The 19,306-nt window shown below is 41.3% G+C and overlaps 1 pseudogene; it reads left to right on the plus strand.

The window, feature by feature from the left end:
• The first annotated feature begins 2,939 nt into the window (after positions 1-2,939).
• LOC142451545 (glutathione S-transferase 3, mitochondrial pseudogene) lies at positions 2,940-17,796 on the plus strand (annotated as a pseudogene).
• Positions 17,797-19,306: the final 1,510 nt, after the last annotated feature.

Consider the following 19,306-nt stretch of genomic DNA (forward strand, 5'->3'; position numbering starts at 1 on the left):
ATGAATTTTTAAGGACAAATTTGTTCATTTCACATGTGTTCCTACCTTCATCCTCCATCATGCCCCTCTAATCAGGACTTTCAGATAAGATAAGAATGATTTCACCAAAAATTGAATTTAGTGCATGCCCTATGTTAGCTTTAAAAAGCCATGTACTAGCATTTGCTTGAAATTGTCATCAAATCCCTTCAATCTAATGGCCATTTAAATATAGTCCCCCCCCCCACACCAGCCACCCCATTCATGAAGAATGCGTGTGAATATGCATATCCATGGAGAGCCAACATCTACTTGTTAATGACGATTGTTTCCATTTCCCCACTTTTACATTCTCCTTCAGCTTCTCATGTGGCAGGGCCTGGCCTCAGGAAGAAGCCAGGCCTCTCAGCATCAGCATGGGGCAAAGCCAGCCTTCTTTGCTTATTCTTGGTGGAGACTTTTGCTTCCAATTTTACAGAGAAACAACAACAACAGCTAGAAATATCTTTTCTCACCCCAGTGAACACAAAAAATTAATCATCTCCGAGAGTTTGTATTAAACCTGACACCGCGCAATGCAAATACGGCACAAAGTCTATCTTTACATTTATTTGCAAATGTGTACAGATATGCTTCATATAAATTAATCCTCCATTTCATTATAAGGAAGGAATTACATCTATGGTCAAAAGGGTGGTAGGGGGAGAGTTAATCTGATTTAGCACAGCATGTGAAAAATTAATTGAAAGTCAAAACTCCATAGTGTTTATTATAAAGTAATTTCACACCAGCTCAGGATTAGCATGGTAATGGGTGACAATAGGTCATCACTATGTTAATTGAAAGACAGCATGCTTTGTCAAAAGAGGGGAGAGAAAGAGACAGACAGTGAGAGAGAGAGAGAGAGAGAGAGAGAGAGAGAGAGAGAAACTGATTTAGAGACATACTCTAATATATAAGTTGGCAGTGGGGTTGGGGCAAGGACTTAGAAGGACTAGGGCTTCACTGAAAAATATAATCTTTTACAAATTTAAGTGGCTTTAAGTACTTTAAGCAAATACTTTGCCTGATGACATAACACTGAAATACTCAGCGACCTCTTTAGTCTGAAATGTTTACTGAGTTAATACACCTTTCAGACTCAGTGAACTCCTCTGCGGCGGTGCTTGGCCCAGCAGAGCAAAGGGAAAGGCCAGCCCTTGACAAAGTGCTGACAGTGCTCTCATTTCCGATTCTCTGAGGATGCAGCTGGACTCAGAAAAACGTCTGAACTCCCAGTTGGAGAGTTCGTGTAATCAGCATTCGATGATGTAAATGAAGCGTTTCCTCACCAACTTCAGAGTTAAAAAAAAAGCCAATACCTACAGACAAGTAACAGAAAACAATATGTCCTTTGATCTCACGCTGGATGAGAAACCAAATCAGGCTCATCCTTCCAGGCCAGTGCTGAATCCACTGAGCATCCATTACCATACCAACCTGTGTGCCCCACTACCCTCCTGCAGTTCCATCCTGAAGCCAGCTGGGCTGGAGCAGCCAGGCTCCAGGCTTCACTTCAGGGGGAGGGCATATCCTGTGTCATTTGCAGAACTGGAAGGGGCGTTACCATGCGTGTGTCTCAGGCTGGCCGACCACACAAACCTATCTGGTGAGAACTCTGTATTATCAACAGCCATCAATGGTGGGGTATGGACTGGTAGCTTGTTTTGCTTTAAAAATCCATTTCTATGAGAGTCAACAAATACACATCTACCACTCCTCGAGTTAAAAACAAACCAACAAACAAATGGTAGAAAAGTTAACAGACTTAACTAAGCTAGCAATTGGCTTGCTGGTAGAAATCAAATGCACAGAAACACCAGGAGTGGGAAGATCGGGAGGGTGGCTGGAACAAGAGATCAGAGAAGGATTCCTCAAGGGAAGACATCCTCTTCTAGGCTACCTCCCCCTCTGAGGTAGGAGCTGATGAGAGTGACCTTTCAGGCCATCCTTTCTCATGGAAAGTTCGTAGCCCAGGCTGACAACAGTGCTTGTAGGATGTTAATTTTGACCTGCCTCTTGCCACAAATACTAACTGTGGTTTCCACTAAGAAGTCTCACCCTTTCAGACATCATTTTCAGCATGAAGTCTTTGGGGTAAATGTGCTAACCTTTTAAACGAAGGGCAGATTTTAAACAAAGAAAGAAAAGGTGCCTTAAGGAAAAGAAGCAGAGCTGCAGAGCTTGTTCGCCTGAGGTGAAGATTCCGGCCTTTTCGCCTTTCTCTCAGGGAACTTTCCTTCTTGCAAGAATATGATGGGAGGTCAACTGGAAATTATCTGGAAAACAACAACAAGTGAATAGAGATGAATTCTGAGAGAATGCAATGAGTTCTGAATGCTCCCTCGGGGACTGGAAGGAAGTTTAGAGTGGAAGGAACAAAGAAAGCGAGCCCGTCCCAGCAGTCCTGTGGCACTGGGTCAACTCTCATTCTATAACACCTGCTCCAGCAGGGTGGAGGGCAGACTGAGAAGTCAAGGGGCCAAAGTGAAACCTACCTGGAGGGCTGATCAAAGAACTGTATCCTGAGTTGTTTCTGAATCAGAATTATAAATTACTTCCCTAGTATGCATCATAATCATGAGTATTGTTTGTGAGTTCTGTGTGGCCATTAAAGCAAATTATTAAATACAGCAGAGAAGTAGAGGCTGTCGTGGTAGGGGAGTTTGTGTCAGAAGCGGTGAAAAGATTGTAGGGTGGAGGCGAGTCTGATCTCACAATCAGTAGAGCCAGCCTTAGACTGTCACTGTGGATAAGGACTCTTATCATTCAATATTTTGTTTGCTGAAAGTGAGGAGGACTTGAGACAGTTGCCGTTAAAGATGAAGGATTATGACCTTCAGCATGGATTACAACTCAAAACAAAAAAAAACAAAAATGTAAAGAAAACAAAAATTCTCACACCTCGACCAATAGATAACATGAGAAAGATTGAAGCTCTCAAAGACTTCATCTTGCTTAGACCCACCACCAATTCTCATGGAGACAGCATTCAAGAGCACAAAGGATGCATTGCATTAGGTAAGTCTACTGAACGAGACTCTTTAAAGTATTCACAAGCAAGGATGTTACTCTGCGGCCCCAGGTATGCCTGACCCAAGCCATGGTATTTTCAAATCATATCTCATATGCATGTGAAAGTTGGACATTGAATAAAGGCCAAAGAAGAATTGATTCTTTTGAATTATGGTGCTGGTGAAGAATACTGGAAGTACAGTGGACCGCTAGAAGAACAAACACATCTCTCTTGAAAGAAGGATAGCCAGAAAGTTCCTCAGAGACAAGGCACTTGGACATGTTATCAGGAGGTGGCCATGTTACCTGAAGAAGGACATCATGCTTGGTAAAATTGAAGGGCAGCGAAAAGAGGAAGATCCGGGACAAAATGGATCTACACAATGGATGCAACAATGGGCTCAACTATGGGAACACTTGTGAGGATGGCACAGTACTGGGCAGCGTTCTGTTCTGTAGCATATAGGGGTCACTGTGAGTCAGAACTGACTTGATGGCATCTAACAACAGAACATCTGGAATGGAAAGGAGCCCTAGTGGTGCAGTGGGTTATGCAGTTAAATGCTAACCATAAAGTCAGGAGTTCAAAACCACCAGGTTCTCCACAGGAGAAGAACAAAGCTTTTTATTCCTATCAAAACCTGCAGTCTTAGAAATCCACAGGGGGCAGTTTTACTCTGTCCTGCCTGGTCATCAGGAATGGGAATCAACTCAATAGCAGAGAATTAGTGACAGGGAATCAACATGACCATAGCAGCCTAAAAGATTAGATGAGCGCAATATTAATAAAAAATTAAAATAGCTAAATAAAAAGACAGGTCATGCTAAGTGTTAAGAAGGATGTGGAGGGATTGGAACCTGCAACTGGTGGGAAATCCTGCAAGCCCTCTGGAAACTAGTTTGAGAGTTAACAGCTCATCAATTGTGACAAATGTTCACCAGTTTTAACAAATATGCTACACATGTAAGGTGTTGGTAATGGGGAAAACTGTGTTGGGAGCACATGGAACTTTGCATTTCCTGTGCAATTTACCTGCATGCCAAAACTGCTATAAATAAAAGAGTTGATAAAGACCTATCACATCAATCAGTCATTCTATCCCTAATTATTTAAGAGTAACGAATGCATATGTTCATATACGATTTGTACAGAAATATGCCTTGGTATCACAATGATTAAATATTTGGTGGCTAACCAAAAGATTGTCTGCTTAAAACCCACCTGGCAGCACCATGAGAGAAAAGGCCTGGCCATGAGCTTCTATGAAGACTGCAGTCAATGGACCCCTTTGAGGAAGTGTGACTGTCCAGTGAAGGAGTGTTACTGTCAAGTGGGGTCCCTACGATGCTAAATCGACTTGATGGCCCATAACACCACTACCACAAGTGTTCAGAACAGTTTGGTTTGTAATGGTTCCAAATTTCCATCAACAGCTGAGTGGATAAATTTAGTGTATTCATCTATGGACTCTTATTATTCTGCTCTCCTTAGAGAAGTGAAACCAGCGATGCTTGTCTGTGTATGTACGCAGAAAGATAATTATATCAAGCAGTGCCTCACAGATGATAGAAGTGGGTAAACTCAGCCTAGTTCAAGTGCACAGATAAAATGTAAGTTGGATGCACTCCTGACTCGGAAAGCCAAAAAGGGCTGATGCTAAGGAAGCAGAAAGACCTCAGGCTGGTGTATGCAAAGCTGAAGAAATCCAAGGTTGATAGTCCACTGATGGCTCCTGAGAGCCACAGGTGCGGGAACAGGAGGTTGACGACCAGATGCAGGACTGAGATCTAGCAGGAAAAATAAGCCAGCTTCCATACAATTTCCATCTATACTAAGAATAGGCCACTCCATGAATGAAACCTCCCTTAATTGTAGGGGCGGTAGTCAGATTAAGGAAGAGGTACTTTACTTCTATAAAATCATAACAAACTATGGATAACCTTGAGAAGAATGCGTGATTGTGTAACTGCAGAACCTGTACATGGATTGAGAAACAGTTGTGTGAAGAGAGCAATGACCTACTGCATGGTTTAAATTCAGAAAAGGTGTGCATCAGGGTTGTATCCTCTCATCATACTTATTCAATCTGGATACTGAGCCAAAAATCAGAGAAGCTGAATTATATGAAGAACTGGGCATCAGGATTGGAGGAAGGCTTATTAACAACCTGTGGTACACATATGATACAACTTGCTTGCTGAAAGTAATAGGACTTGAAGCACTTGCTGGTGAAGATCAAGGATTTCAATCTTCAGTATGGATACAACTCAATGTCAAGAAAACAATCTTCACAACTGGACCAATAGCTGCCATAATGATAGATGGAGAAAAGATTGATATTGTCAAGGATTTCATTTTTCTGGGATATATACTCATGTATTGGACATACTGGCAAGAGAGACCAGTCCCTGGAGATGGCTATCATGTTTGGTCAAGTGGAGGGGCAACAAAAAAGAGGAAGGGCCTCAATGAGGTGGACCGACACAGTGACTGCCACCACGGGCTCAGTTACATGAGCACTTGTGAGGATGGTGCAGGACTGTGCAGTGTTTCATTCTGTTGTGCACAGGGTCACGATGAGTTAGAACTGACTCAATGACACCTCAAACAACAACAACAACAGGACTATCAATGCTTATGGAAGCAGGACCCAAGTCGTGGTATTTTGAATAGCCTCATATGCATGTGAAAGCTGGACACTGAATATGCAAGATTGAAGAAGAATCTACTCATTTGCATTAGGATGCTGGCAAAGAATATTGAAAGTACCTAGATTGCCAAAAGAACAAGCACATCGCAGTCACAATGCTCTTTACAGGCAAGGATAGTAAGGCTTTCTCTCACACACTTTGGACATGTTATCAGGAGAAACCAGTCCCTGGGGAAGGCTATCATGCTCTATGAAGTAGAAGGACAACAAGGTGAAAAAGAGCAAAACCTTCAACAAGATGGACGGACAGAGTGGCTGCAACAATGGACTCAAACATGGGCACAAATGTAAGGACGAGGCAGGACCGGGCGGGGTTTCTTCTGTTGGGCATAGAGTTGCTATGAGTTGAAACATATCCAACAGCATCGAACAATAAAAACACTATTCTTCCCACAACTGCTTGGATGCGTCACAGAAAACCACGTTGTGGAATTGCCCACACCATGCTAGATGTTACCATGAAAGAATCCTGGCCCAGACAAGCTGACTTAAAACCTAATTATCACAGGGACAAAGAGGCTGTTTGAGCCGAGCAAGTGAGTTCGAGCCGAGCAAGTGAGTTCTGAAAGGTATGCATTGGAATGGTATCCTTTTACCAATCGATCTGGAGGCAGAGAACATTATCTGAGAAACTGAACTTTATGAATAAGAATGGCACCCTGGGTTTGGAGTAAGACATCTTAATAACCTACAATATGCAGATAACATAAGCTTGCTTGCTGTAAGAAAGGAGGATGTGAAGCATTGGCTGATGAAAATCAAACACTGTAGGCTTCAGTATAGATTACAAATCAATGTAAAGAAAACCAAAATACTCATAGACAACATCATGATAATGGAGAAAAGATCGAAGTTGTCAAGGATTTAATTTTGCTTGGACCCACAATTAATGCTCCTGCAAGCCACAGTTGAGAAATCAATGTATTGGATAGGGCACACCAGCTGTGTAAGCATTCCTTGAAGTGTTTAAGAGTAGGGTTTTGAGAGCTAGGGTGTGCTTGATTCAAGCTGTGGTATTTTCAATTATCTTATACGCATGTGAAAGTTAGACAAGGAATAAGGAAGCCCAAGGAGGATCGATGCATCAGAATTATGGTGTTGGTGAAAATACTAAGCACTCTGAATGGCTCAAAGAATAGACAAATCTATTTTGGAAAAAGTACAGCCAGAATGCTTCTTAGATTTGAGCATGACACACCTTATCTTGTGTACTTCCGACATGTACTTTATCTTGTGTACTTTCAACATGTTGTCCCAAGAGACCAGTTCCTGGAAAAAGGAAATCATGCTTGACAGTGTCAGTGAACAAGAGGAAGACCCTTCAGAAGATGGGATTGACACAGTAGTTTCAACAATGGGCTCAACCACAACAATTTTGACGATGACACAGGAACTGGTAATGTTTTGTTATATTGTACATAGGGATAATATGAGTTGTAGCTAACTCAACAGCACCTAACAACAACACTCAAACGTGGGAATACTATTCACCTATTAAAATAAACGACCAACACTTCTGGCAAGATGATGGAGTAGGCAGACATGCTACACAGACCCTCTACAAGAAAGTTAGCAGAGATCAATAAAGCAGATATTGATGATAATCCTGTAACTTTTGGGCTTCAGAGGAAAGGATAGGGAATTAGATTGGCTACTGAGTAGAAGAAATTAAAAACAGCAAGAGAGGAGGCAGAGAGGTGGCTTGTTGGCTGGCCTACATTGGTACAGCCAGCTTGAATTTTTGTAAGCAGCTTTGATCTAGACAGCATCCTGCCACCCTGGTGACTGAGGATGAGAAAGCTAAGATCTTCTCTTATTATTTGCACCCTCCAGGTCCATGGTACATATGATTTTTAAATTGCTTCATATGTATGTAAAAGTTAGACAATGACCAAGTGAGGTAGTTAGTTTATTATGCCAACCTGGCCAATAAACACATGTGGGATTAATTGAAGGGTGGAGAGAGAAGCCTTTTTTTGTCTCTTGCTCTTTGATCATAGGACCAGTGTGCGGCTGCCTTGCTTGTTCTTTGCCTCAGTTTGCAAGCTACACTACCTGTGGGACACCTAACCTGTGGACCATGTCGCTGTAATTGGAGGTCCCCTCAAGATCATTTTTTTAATGCTGGAACGATTATGAGTTTATTCACCTATTTCCCATTCAAATAATAATTATATAATAGCCACTCAGATATTGCTTTCTAAAATTCTATTGAAGTTGTTATACATGAGTTTCTGTGGATTTGTTTCTCTAAAGTACCCAGACTAACACATCATGGAGGGTGCAGCGTTTTGTTCTTACTGGAATAGACACCTACTCTGGATATGGATTTGCCTTCCCTGCACGTGATGCTTCTGCCAGAACTACTATTCGTGGACTTACAGAATGCCTCACCCACCGGCATGGCATCCCACATAGCATTGCTTCAGATCAAGGAACTCCCTTCACAGCAAATGCAGTGCGGCAATGAGCCCATTCCCATGGAATTCACTGGTCGTATCATGTTCTTCATCATCCCGAAGCTGCTGGCTTGATAGAACGATGGAATGGGCTCCTAAAGACACACTTACATCACCAACTAAGTGGCAACAACTTGTGGGGCTGGGACAGTGTTCTCCAAGAAGCTGTATACATTCTACACCAGTGACCAACATGTGGTTTTGTGTCTCCAATAGCCAGAATTCATGGGTCCAGGAACCAAGGGATGGAAGCTGGAGTGGCACCACTCACTATTACTCCTAGTGATCCACTTGCAGCATTTTTGCTTCCTGTCCAAGCAACCCTGTGTTCCTCAGGCCTGGAGGTCCTGGTCCCCAAGGAAGGACCTCGACCGGTGTGGGAACCAGGACTTGAAGGGACCTCAAATTACAGCAACACTGCCAACAGGTTAGGTGTCCCACAGGTAGTGGAGCTTGCAAATTGAGGCACAGAACAAGCAAGGTCCAATGATCAAAGAGCAAGAGACCAAAGAGGCAAGGCTTGCTGAGCCATTTATCTCTCCACCCTTCAATTAATCCCACATGTGTTTATGGGCCAGTTTGGCACAATAAACTAACTACCTTACTAAGGAAGACAAACGAAGAATCCATGAGTTTGAATTATGGTGTTAGTAAAGAATTTCGTAAAGAGCACAAACTGACAGAAGAGACTAAGCTGTCTTGGAAGAAGGACAACCAGCATGCTCCTTAGAAGCAAGAATGGCAAGACTTGGTTTCACGAACTTTGGACATGTTGTCAGGAGAAACCAGCCCCTGGAAAAGGACGTCATGTTTGGTAAAGCGGTCATCCAGCAAAAAGGAGGCAGAGCCTTGAGGAGACAGATCAATACAGTGGCTGCAACAATGGGCTAGCTGAAACACCACAGCCATCGGGAGGACATTTCAGGGCTGGGCACTGTTCCATTCTGCGGATACTGACATGTTTCTGCTTGCTGTCTTCAGAAGTGACACAATGGGGCTCCTAACAACATGCCAACATAATTGTGTAGCACTACTTTTTGTGTAGCACAAGTACGTGGTTATGTGTGGGGCTGCTAACAAGAAGGTCTGCAGTTCAAAACCACCAGCTGTGCTGGAGGGGGCGGGGCTGGGGGCAGCTATCTCCTCCCTTAAAAAGTTATAGTCTAGAAAGTTATTGGGCAGTTCTATAGGGTCTTTATGACTCGGAATCGACTTGATGGCAGTCAGCTTGTTTTGGGTTGTGTTTACATGATCTCTTTCAATAGTTTCAGTAGCTGCATGAGGCAAAATTGTTATAACTTCTGTATTACAAAGGAGAAAACTGAAGCTCATGGCTCTTTTAGAAGTTGTGCACAATGGCAGAGATACTTGGTTTCCCCACTTCAATAAACTCTGTCAAATATTCGTCCCCTTTATTTTTCCCTTCCCACCCTTTTAACGCTCCTTCTTCCACCTCTTTATTGATACTCTTCTCATGAATCAACACATATTTAGATGTGCTAAGGTATCTATTTGATTGTTTCTTTAGGCCATAACTCTGTGCTGCTGCAGCTGTCTAGAATCTGTTTCCTGCCTCTGTAGAGCATATTTCCCACGTTGATGCCAGGGGGAACACATCACTAACTCTTTGGATATAACTTGATGGCAGAAATAGTCAGTCATGGCATTTCTTGTGTACAATATTTATCATATAACAGCTTGGGTTTTAAGTTAGCCATTTCATGTTTCCTATTGATTAGCTTATAGACATATTCATTTTTTATCATAAGACTGATGAAAGTATTTCATATTTATTACTTTATTTATCTTCACTACCAGGTAAAGAAAAAGAGAGAGGACAAATCATTTTCTTTTCAGACTTACCCTTTTTTAATTCAAGTGAGAGACAGATGGATCATTTCGCTCAACATAGTAAGATTTTTGCCTTATTTTGCTCAGCAGGTGTTTTACCTATAATACATTTTATATTTTAACTTCATTACATCTTTTTTTACATTTTATTAGGGGCTCATACAACTCTTATCACAATCCATACATATACATACATCAATTGTATAAAACACATCTGTACATTCTTTGCCCTAATCATTTTCAAAGCATTTGCTCCCCCCTTAAGCCCTTTGCATCAGGTCCTCTTTTTTCCCCCCCTCCCTCCCTGCTCCCCCCTCCCTCATGAGCCCTTGATAATTTATAGGTTGTTGTTTTGTCATATCTTTCCCTATTCGGAGTCTCCCTTCCCCCCCTTCTCTACTGTCCGTCTCCCAGGGAGGAGGTTACATGTGGATCCTTGTAATCAGTTCCCCCTTTCCAACCCACTCACCCTCTAATCTCCCAGTATCGCCCCTGACACCCTTGGTGGTGAAGGTATCATCCACCCTGGATTCCCTGTGCCGCCAGCCCTCATATGTACCAGTGTACAACCTCTGCCCTATCCAGTCCTACAAGGTAGAATTCGGATCATGGTAGTTGGGGGTAGGAAGCATCCAGGATCTGGGGGAAAGCTGTGTTCTTCATCGGTACTACATCGCACCCTGACTGACCCATCTCCTCTCCTAAACCCCTCTGTGAGGGGATCTCCAGTGGCCGACAAGTGGGCTTTGGGTGTGTGTGTGGATATATATATATATATATTTGCATGATGCCTTATACCTGGTCACTTTAGCACCTTGTGATCGCACAGGCTGGTGTGCTTCTTCCATGTGGGCTTTGTTGCTTCTGAGCTAGATGGCCGCTTATTCACCTTCAAGCCTTTAAGACCCCAGACACTATCTCTTTTGATAGCCGGGCACCATCAGCTTTCTTCGCCACATTTGCTTATGCACCCGTTTGTCTTCAGCGATCGTATCATGGAGGTGTGCAGTCAATGATATGATTTTTTGTTCTTTGATGCCTGATAACTGATCCCTTCAGGACCTCGTGATCACACAGGCTGGTGTGTTCTTCCATGTGGGCTTTGTTGCTTCTGAGCTAGATGGCCGCTTGTTTATCTTCAAGCCTTTAAGACCCCAGACACTATCTCTTTTGATAGCCGGGTATCATCAGCTTTCTTCACCACATTTACTTGTTCACCCGTTTTGGCTTCAGCAGTTGTATCGGGAGGGTGAGCATCGTAGAGTGCCAATTTAATAAAAGAAAGTATTCATGCATTGAGGGAGTGCTTGAGTAGAGGCCCAAGGGAGGACAAATCATTTGTGTGTGTGTGTGTGTGTGTGTGTGTGTGAATGTGTGTGTGGCCCTCTTCTTTCTCACCTCTTAAAATAAGTGATCACAAAGTTCTATTCTTGCTCCACATGTTTAGCACTAGATTCATTTTACGAATAAAATGCGTATTACTGAGAACACGTGTGATATTCATGCAGTGATTCTCTAATTCAGCAATGGGTAATAGATAATACAATTTTTGCCAGTTTGAATGTGAGCCTGGAGTTTGTCTCTTCTCTCCATTAACGATGGTGTCATCACTGCATTATATTGATATTTTGTCACTGAAACAAAAGACAAAGCTCAACTCTAACAATGCATTTATAAATTTGATCAATAATTATTTCAGTTATGTGAAAACATTTATGTGGGAGGTGGATGCCTCTACAGCTAGAATACTCCTTTTCTGTCCAACTATTGTTTTCTGCTGGTTTATTTCAAAATTTCCTGAAAGACCTAAGTAATGGAAGTAGAGACCATTGTGGGAAAGAATCAGCTATGTAGGAGCTGAATTCTCTTCCAGAATAATGAAATTTCATGGGAGGCGGCCGGTGTTGTGGGATTCAAAAAGGTTATCAGCCAAGCATTTCTAATCAATGCTCTTGCTCCTTTTCCTTAGCATGCACTGAGGAGATGGGAGTGCTATCAGGTTGACATTTCTGTCAGAACTGGTATTTGAACCACCGGATGATTCTGACAAATGCCACTGCTGTCATGGGCTCAGTTTTAATTATACCTGACTGAAGCTTTCAATGGCAGCAAGCAGAAAACTTAATTAGTTGGAGTCAGGAGCATGAGCTGGCTGGAGGCTCCCCAAACTGTGCACGGGCTTTCTGTGGAGAAGTGACCGGGTTTAAGTCCGTCAGCCTGGGTAGGGAGCCCGGCTGGATAACGTTAAAAGCCATCCAGGTCTATTGGCCAATTAGGCTTGCTTTTCAGAGATGCCATTTATATATTCAATTTTCAAGTAACATAGTGAGCATGAAATTGAAGGTGAAATAAACAGATGCAAAAGGGATAAAAGTTCTGAAGTGTGTGTGTGTGTGTATTGCAATGATTATGAAGATGGTACATGCGTGGACAGCATTTCATTGTTACACTTAAGTCATAAACCAGAGCTGACTCAATGGTGACTAACAACATATATATTTTTTTACTGTTATAAGTAAATACATTATAGATGAGCTTAATATATTTATATATAATGTTTTATGTATATATGCTTGATATGGATGCTTTGTTGATGAAAACATCAAAGTGGAATCCTATTAATGTTTAGAAGTCATTTTATGTACCTTTCACATGCTCAGTGTTTACTTTCAAGGTACAAACGCTATTTTACCGGAAGTGACATTTCTGTAGAAACATGCATTATTAGCAGACTTTGATGTCAATCTGCTAATCTGCAGCAATTGAAAATTAACTCGACTCTTGACTGTTGGTTGGGTAGTCCCCAGCCTTAAGAGAGGTAATCTCTCGGAACCATGGCTCTTTGGTTCAGGATGGCCGAGATCTCTCTTGGGGCTATTACAATTCACAACTGAAACTCAGACCTAGTCTCCTATACTCTAAATTACCTGGGTTTGAGACTCATCATTTGTCTTACAGGCTAAGCATACAGGCTAAGCAGTGCGAAAAGAGTGGTGTGAATATTGAGTTTTGTCAAGCAGCAAGGATGCTATTTGGTTTCACTTTATAAATAATATATGACAAGGCTTGACAAGACTAACTGGACTTCTGTCGTGAAGACTCAGCCAAGACTCAGGACCTTCTGCTCTTGTCATCTGTCTAGTTTGATTCCACCACCACTGTCACTACTGACTGTAAAACCAGTGATGCCTCTGGAACGGAACATTATTGGACACTGATTGAATATTTGAGTAAAATGACAACCCCAGGGGAATTCTACTTCTGAAGGATGACATGGCAGTGCCGGACTTTGAAATTTCCTCAAGGAGGTTTCTATGAGAATAGATATAAATTTCTCATGTTCAGGAATACTGAAATGCTTAAACTTGCCCTAAGTTAGCCTTAGTGTACCCTGGACTTATTGGGCCTAGAATAATAATTAATTGGGAGACTTGCCTTAACATTCTTAGTCATTGTGAAGAAGAAAAATCTTAAGTTCAGTTGTGAGGGAAAGAGATATTTATTGCCAGAGGGGGAAGTTGCTACCAAGTTTGTGTGTGTGTATGTGTGTGTGTGTGTGTGTTTGTATGAAATTATTTTAAGCAACCTATTTTTACCCCTGTGGGCATGTTACATTGAAAATAAGCAGTTCTATTTTGAAGCCTGGAATGTGATTAAGAAGCATTTGGCCTTGGCCATTCTACGAAAGCTTTAAGGATTGCACACCCCACTCTGGAGACGCTAATGAACTCAAGTGCAGATTAAAGTTGATAGTGTCCTGTTTCCATCCCTCTGAAATGAAATGGAATTAAAATTGATACTTCAAAGCAAATGAGGTGAGATTCCACGTATCAAGTAAATATAAAGTATTTAAAAGAAAATGCTACAGACGACAGAAAAGTACAAAAATTGTTCCTGACATGAATAATTCACCAACTCTCAGATGGTATAAGTCACCTACTAATGTGCATTACTTGCCATTTAATAGTGGCTGTATCTGAAGAAATATGGAAATTGGAATATTTTAATAACTTTCTATATGAAAGATGATGAGACTGCCTAAATGATTAAGAGGAAGATATGTTATAATGAACTAAAGCCACTCGAGTGTAAGGTAATTTTAATTCAAATCTCCATCTGCTTATGTATAATTAAGACTCATTTAACAAGTTAATGCCTAACAGAGAGAACTGATAAGTTTGGTATTAAAGATCTTAAGAGAAGTAAATTAAACTGTCGGGTTGAACTGGTCTTTAGTTTTAATTTCTGGCACCTGAACCTTGATAGGAATTTCAGGGTCCACTTCTTCAGCCTCACCATGCAGTAGAGTATGAAACCAAAGACAAAGAGGGAGGGAGTTGGATGATTCTTTTTATATTTTAATTTTGGAGGGACCATCCTAAGGTGTGACAGCATATTGACTGATATGAATATTTATGCACTTCATGTTGCTCACTGTATAACATCTACATGCCATTAAGATGGTGATTTCAAAGCCACCACAATGTGTACGCACAGTTGAGATTGGCAGCAGGGTTAAATAACCTCAGAAAAAGAGAGGAGAGGCTTTAAAGTTCCAAAGGGTACTGTTTTGATCGCTAGAGAAATTCAGGAGCCTGTTGACTCTTCAACATATTAGTTCTTTTTCTTCTTTTTGCCATGGTTACTGCCAAGTAAGGTCTGTCCATCAGTAAAATGAGGTTTTTTTTTGTCTTCTAGCATAAAAAATTAATTATCAAGATATGACTTCTCATTGAAGGAGGAGATGAATAGAGCATGTATTTTCATGCTTCTTAACTTCTTCAGGAATAAAAGCAAATGGGTGATTGGAGGATTCAGGCGGTGTGCTTGGCAGAAGTCTCACTGAGAAATCAAGAGTTTTCGGTCATGCCTTCAGAAAGCTAACAATGTGGGACCACAGAGCTGACCTTCTGTGCTCTTGCTCGTTGTCCTCCACTGCAAACTAGAACTTCTTAAAGAATTCCTTGCATAGGCCACAAAGTAAATACTCCAGTTGACACTTTCTCAGCCCTCTCAAGAATTCTTCCCTCTCTCTACCTTCTAGTATAATTCATCTCTTAGAATTTAAAAGTTAAGAAATTTCTTATTGCTTGATTCCCTTATTATACTGACACTTAAAAGTAATGTGCTCAGGGTCACAAAGTTAGTTGTAGAGAGCTGAGTCTAGTATTTTAATGATCAATTCAGCAGTCTTTCCACCATATCATTTTGTCCGGGAGATCTATCAAATGCACATAAACACATACTCTCTCTGTTGCTTTCTTTCACCCACACTGATATATATACAAATATTGTTATGAATGTGTCTGTACACAGTTAAAATAGCTTAATACAATTGAAAATATTACAAGAATACTTTATTTTTGTCTTTCACCACTGAGAAATAAATCAATCAACAAGGTAGCAATCTTTGAAGGGAAGTAAACATTTTCTAGAACTTTAACGTATGTAGGAAAGCTCTTATAACTGTCCCTCAGAACATTTATAATATAGTTCTAGACAGCACATGTAAAATAAATGATATCATCAACAAATTTTCTTTTTTTAAAATATTTATTTATTTATTTTTTCTTTCATCAACAAATTTTCATGGATCAGATTATTTTTAAAAAACTAGGAATTTAGCATGCTAATGTCCAATAGACCAATTTACCTACAATTTCTTTCTAAATAATAATAGGCCTCATTGGTGTGATATGGTCACTGTACCTGGAGATGCATCGGAAGTAGTAAAATATTATATTTTTCATCAAGGGGACATTTTGTGCACTTTTATGAGTGCAATTGCTAATAACTTTTAAGAGCATATTTTAATAACACTGTTCAAAATTCTTAGAAGTAAACTTATTCTTTGGAGTTTTTACAAGGGAATAATCTGGTTAATAGACATAGATATTTGATAAGTGTCCTGATGGCAGCATTATTCTTCAGACCAAGAGAAAACAACAGGAGGCAGGCTGATAAACCGCAATTGTTTTAAGGAAGTTATAATTCATTCATCACATAAAGAATTCTCTAAACATTGAAAATGATGTTGCATATAGACAGTTATTGTTAAAGATTTTAAAATGTATGGTAGCAAGCCAACAAGAACTGCTACAAAACTATATAAACCTTTATTGAACAAAAATATCAAAAAAAATTGGGGAGGGGGAGTATTTTTTCCTCATATATCCTCCATTTAAGCCTGCACAGTTCTGAATGTTTCTATCCTCCTGTGTTCAGCTGGGTTTACTAGAGAAACAAATCCAGTGACAATCATGTATGTGTAAGAGAGAGTTTTATATCAAGAAGTAATATTTTATCAAGCAAACATCCTAGCCCTGTCCAGATCTAGTTCGTAAGTCCAATACTAGTCCATAAGTCTCCCTTCAGACTCATGCAGCCCCTAACAATGATGCAGAATATAGGAGGATTGCAGGTTGGCAAGTACAAAGTTGTGTGGATCCAATAGCAGTGACTATCACAGAGCTCTGGCAGCAACTAGGGTCAGACAGGAGGAAGGTGAAGACAGAGTGGGGAAGGGGGATTCCCAGACCCTCCTTATGAGAAAGCCATGCCCACAAGGAGTCACCATCAGCCTATGACCTGACAGGCTAAATTGTACCCATATACTTTTATATATCTTCAAACCGACATGAAATTGTGCAACTACCACACCTCCCAACCCTTCCGAAAGATTATGGGCTCCTCAATTTATACTATGTAAAAATGGAAATCTTGGCAGGTGTGAGGGATTGACACTATCTCTCTTTTCAATGTTCTTGGAATTTGAGGAACTCAAAGACGTTGAAAGGGACAAAATTAGGGCTATAGGACAAGGTTTTCCCATGAAATTTTTGTAGGCTAGTCCTTGCAACCCTTGAAGAATAGCAAGTGAGTTTTGCTCACCACTGCAGTTTTCATGTTCTTAGTTTCAGTGATTGTCCTGTGTCTTTCAAGAAAATATATAGAGTCCTAGAAATATAGTCAAAATAATATTGTGAGTTGACCTCTGTGCCTTGAATGGACCTGGCCCAACAGATCCTCTCAGGAGCTGCTGTTTTAATAGAACATTTTTTGATGGCCAGAACAAGACTAAGACAAATGCCTTACTGTAAGAATTTGTTTTCGGCCATCCACTGATCACAGAGACATGTTTAGATACAATTTGGCTGGAATAAAGCTACACATGTATGAACTGAAACACAAGGAAAATTCTATGACCACATCAATATAGAAGCCCCTCCCAACCCACAACCAAAGGTACCACACCCCCAACAGGTGGCGCTGCTGCGTTCTGCCCTAGCCAAGAAAACACTGATCCAGAGCCCAGATAGTTGTCCTCTCTAAGGAATATGGTTTTGTGGTTCTCACTGGTTCTGCCAGCTTCGAAATGGTAGCTCATCTAGACATCTGTGGTGCCAAGGCCCACAAGAAGCCCACGGTGGAGTATCCAACCACGTATAGCACAGACCTAGACAACGGGCACCTCTTCAATTGCGTCCAGGGAGCTCACCAGAACACCCCAGAGGTGTATCCTCCCTTCTTACATTTCCTAGCTGTTGGAGGTGTTTACCACCTGAATATAGTTTCTGGCTTGGACTTGGCTTGGATTGTTGGGTGAGTTGTTTATGCTATGCCGAAGCACTCTGGGCTCCATTGCCCTCATTGGCTTGATGGACATGATGGTGTGCTCTGCATGACAGCATCTTGTTTTGGTGAAAATTAACTTGGGCAGCGAGTCAAAATGCTGCCATTGAAGAATTGTAAGAGTTTATTTTTAAAACTCTCATTTGTGTTGATTGACTTACTGTAAATTCAATGCCCTCCACCCACCCCACCCCCCACTAAATAAGGTAAAACCTAAGTGGCATTAGCCTCACACTCCATCCCCCCCTCCCAACACATACACACAAAAGTTACAATCTCAGAAACCCAGGGGTACTTCTATCCTGGCCAATAGGGTTGCCATGGGTCAGAATTGACTCAACGGCAGTGAATATTTTTTTAATTGTTAAAAAATAGGATACAGACAGTTTACTTCCTATGATCTGATTTTCTTTTATAAAAGACAAAAATAAAATATGGTTAGGGAAGGAGACAGATGGCTGTTTAAGTGTATTCTTCTGGTTGTAATGAAGGTAGTAATGTGAGCAAGTTTAATTATGTCCCTGTGATTAGTGATGGCAGCACAAAAGTTCATTCAGAGGTGGAAAGACACAGGACTCTCACCCACACAGCCAGCCTTTATGGAAACAGAAAGAGAAGTCTATGACCACATGCAACAGAGCTGCATCAGACAGCTTTCATAGAGCCAGACCTGGAGAGTCACTCACAGACTAGTGACTAGATTTGTCTTGAGAATGCATAGATCCCTCCCTAGTTCTTCATTCCAGAATCTCTGGTTTTCTCTGAATGTCTTTGGCTTGAACATTGTGTTAGGCAGAGTTGTCTAGAAAAACAAAACCAGGGACACTCCTATATATGTAAGAAAGAGCTTATATTAAGAAGCAATTTTATATGAAAAAGGTATCCCAGCCTAGTCCAACCCAAGTTCATTAGTCTGTTGAAAGCTGGGGCTCTCTTCAGACTCACTTAGGTACAGGTTAGCAACACAGAACAATGCAGCAGTATGCAGGAAGGATCAGAGGCTGGTGGGAGCAGTGTGTAGTGGATCCAAAGTCCATGAAAACATGACAGGGTCCTGACAGCTCCCAGGGCCCATTAGCCCACATGGGCAGTCCCTAGTGGTAGGCAGAGTCCCAGCAAGCAAGTAGGAAGAGGAAGTGGCAGAAAGAGAGAGAGAGAGAGAGAGAGAGAGAGAGAGAGAGAGAGAGAGAGAGAAAGGTTCCCAGTTTCTCCCTTATAAAAAGGCCACATCCCTAAGGAGGCATCATCAAGCTGATTGACAGGGTGAACTCCACCTCTCTCCAGGAGTGTCTTGTTGACAAAGTATCTAACTACCATGAGCATCAACCAATACATAACTGCTTATCTCTCCAAAGCACCATTTCAAATTTTTGCATATTATATTGATCCATTTGATCATTGTGGTAGTCACCTAATCTGGTGTCAATTTAAGGATTAAGAGTGTAGGGGTGGAGTCTAGGTTGTTCATCTGGAGATAGCCAATGAGACTTCTGTGTGGGCATGGCCTTCTCATGAGAATTCTGGGAAATCTGGTACTTCCTCCTTGGAGGTGGAAGATACCTCTCTTTCTCTGACACTCTCTGGGAGACATAGCAGCTGATAAGACATGGACCCATCCTG

Source organism: Tenrec ecaudatus, chromosome 6 (genome assembly GCF_050624435.1).
Source record: "Tenrec ecaudatus isolate mTenEca1 chromosome 6, mTenEca1.hap1, whole genome shotgun sequence".
NCBI lineage: Eukaryota > Metazoa > Chordata > Mammalia > Afrosoricida > Tenrecidae > Tenrec > Tenrec ecaudatus.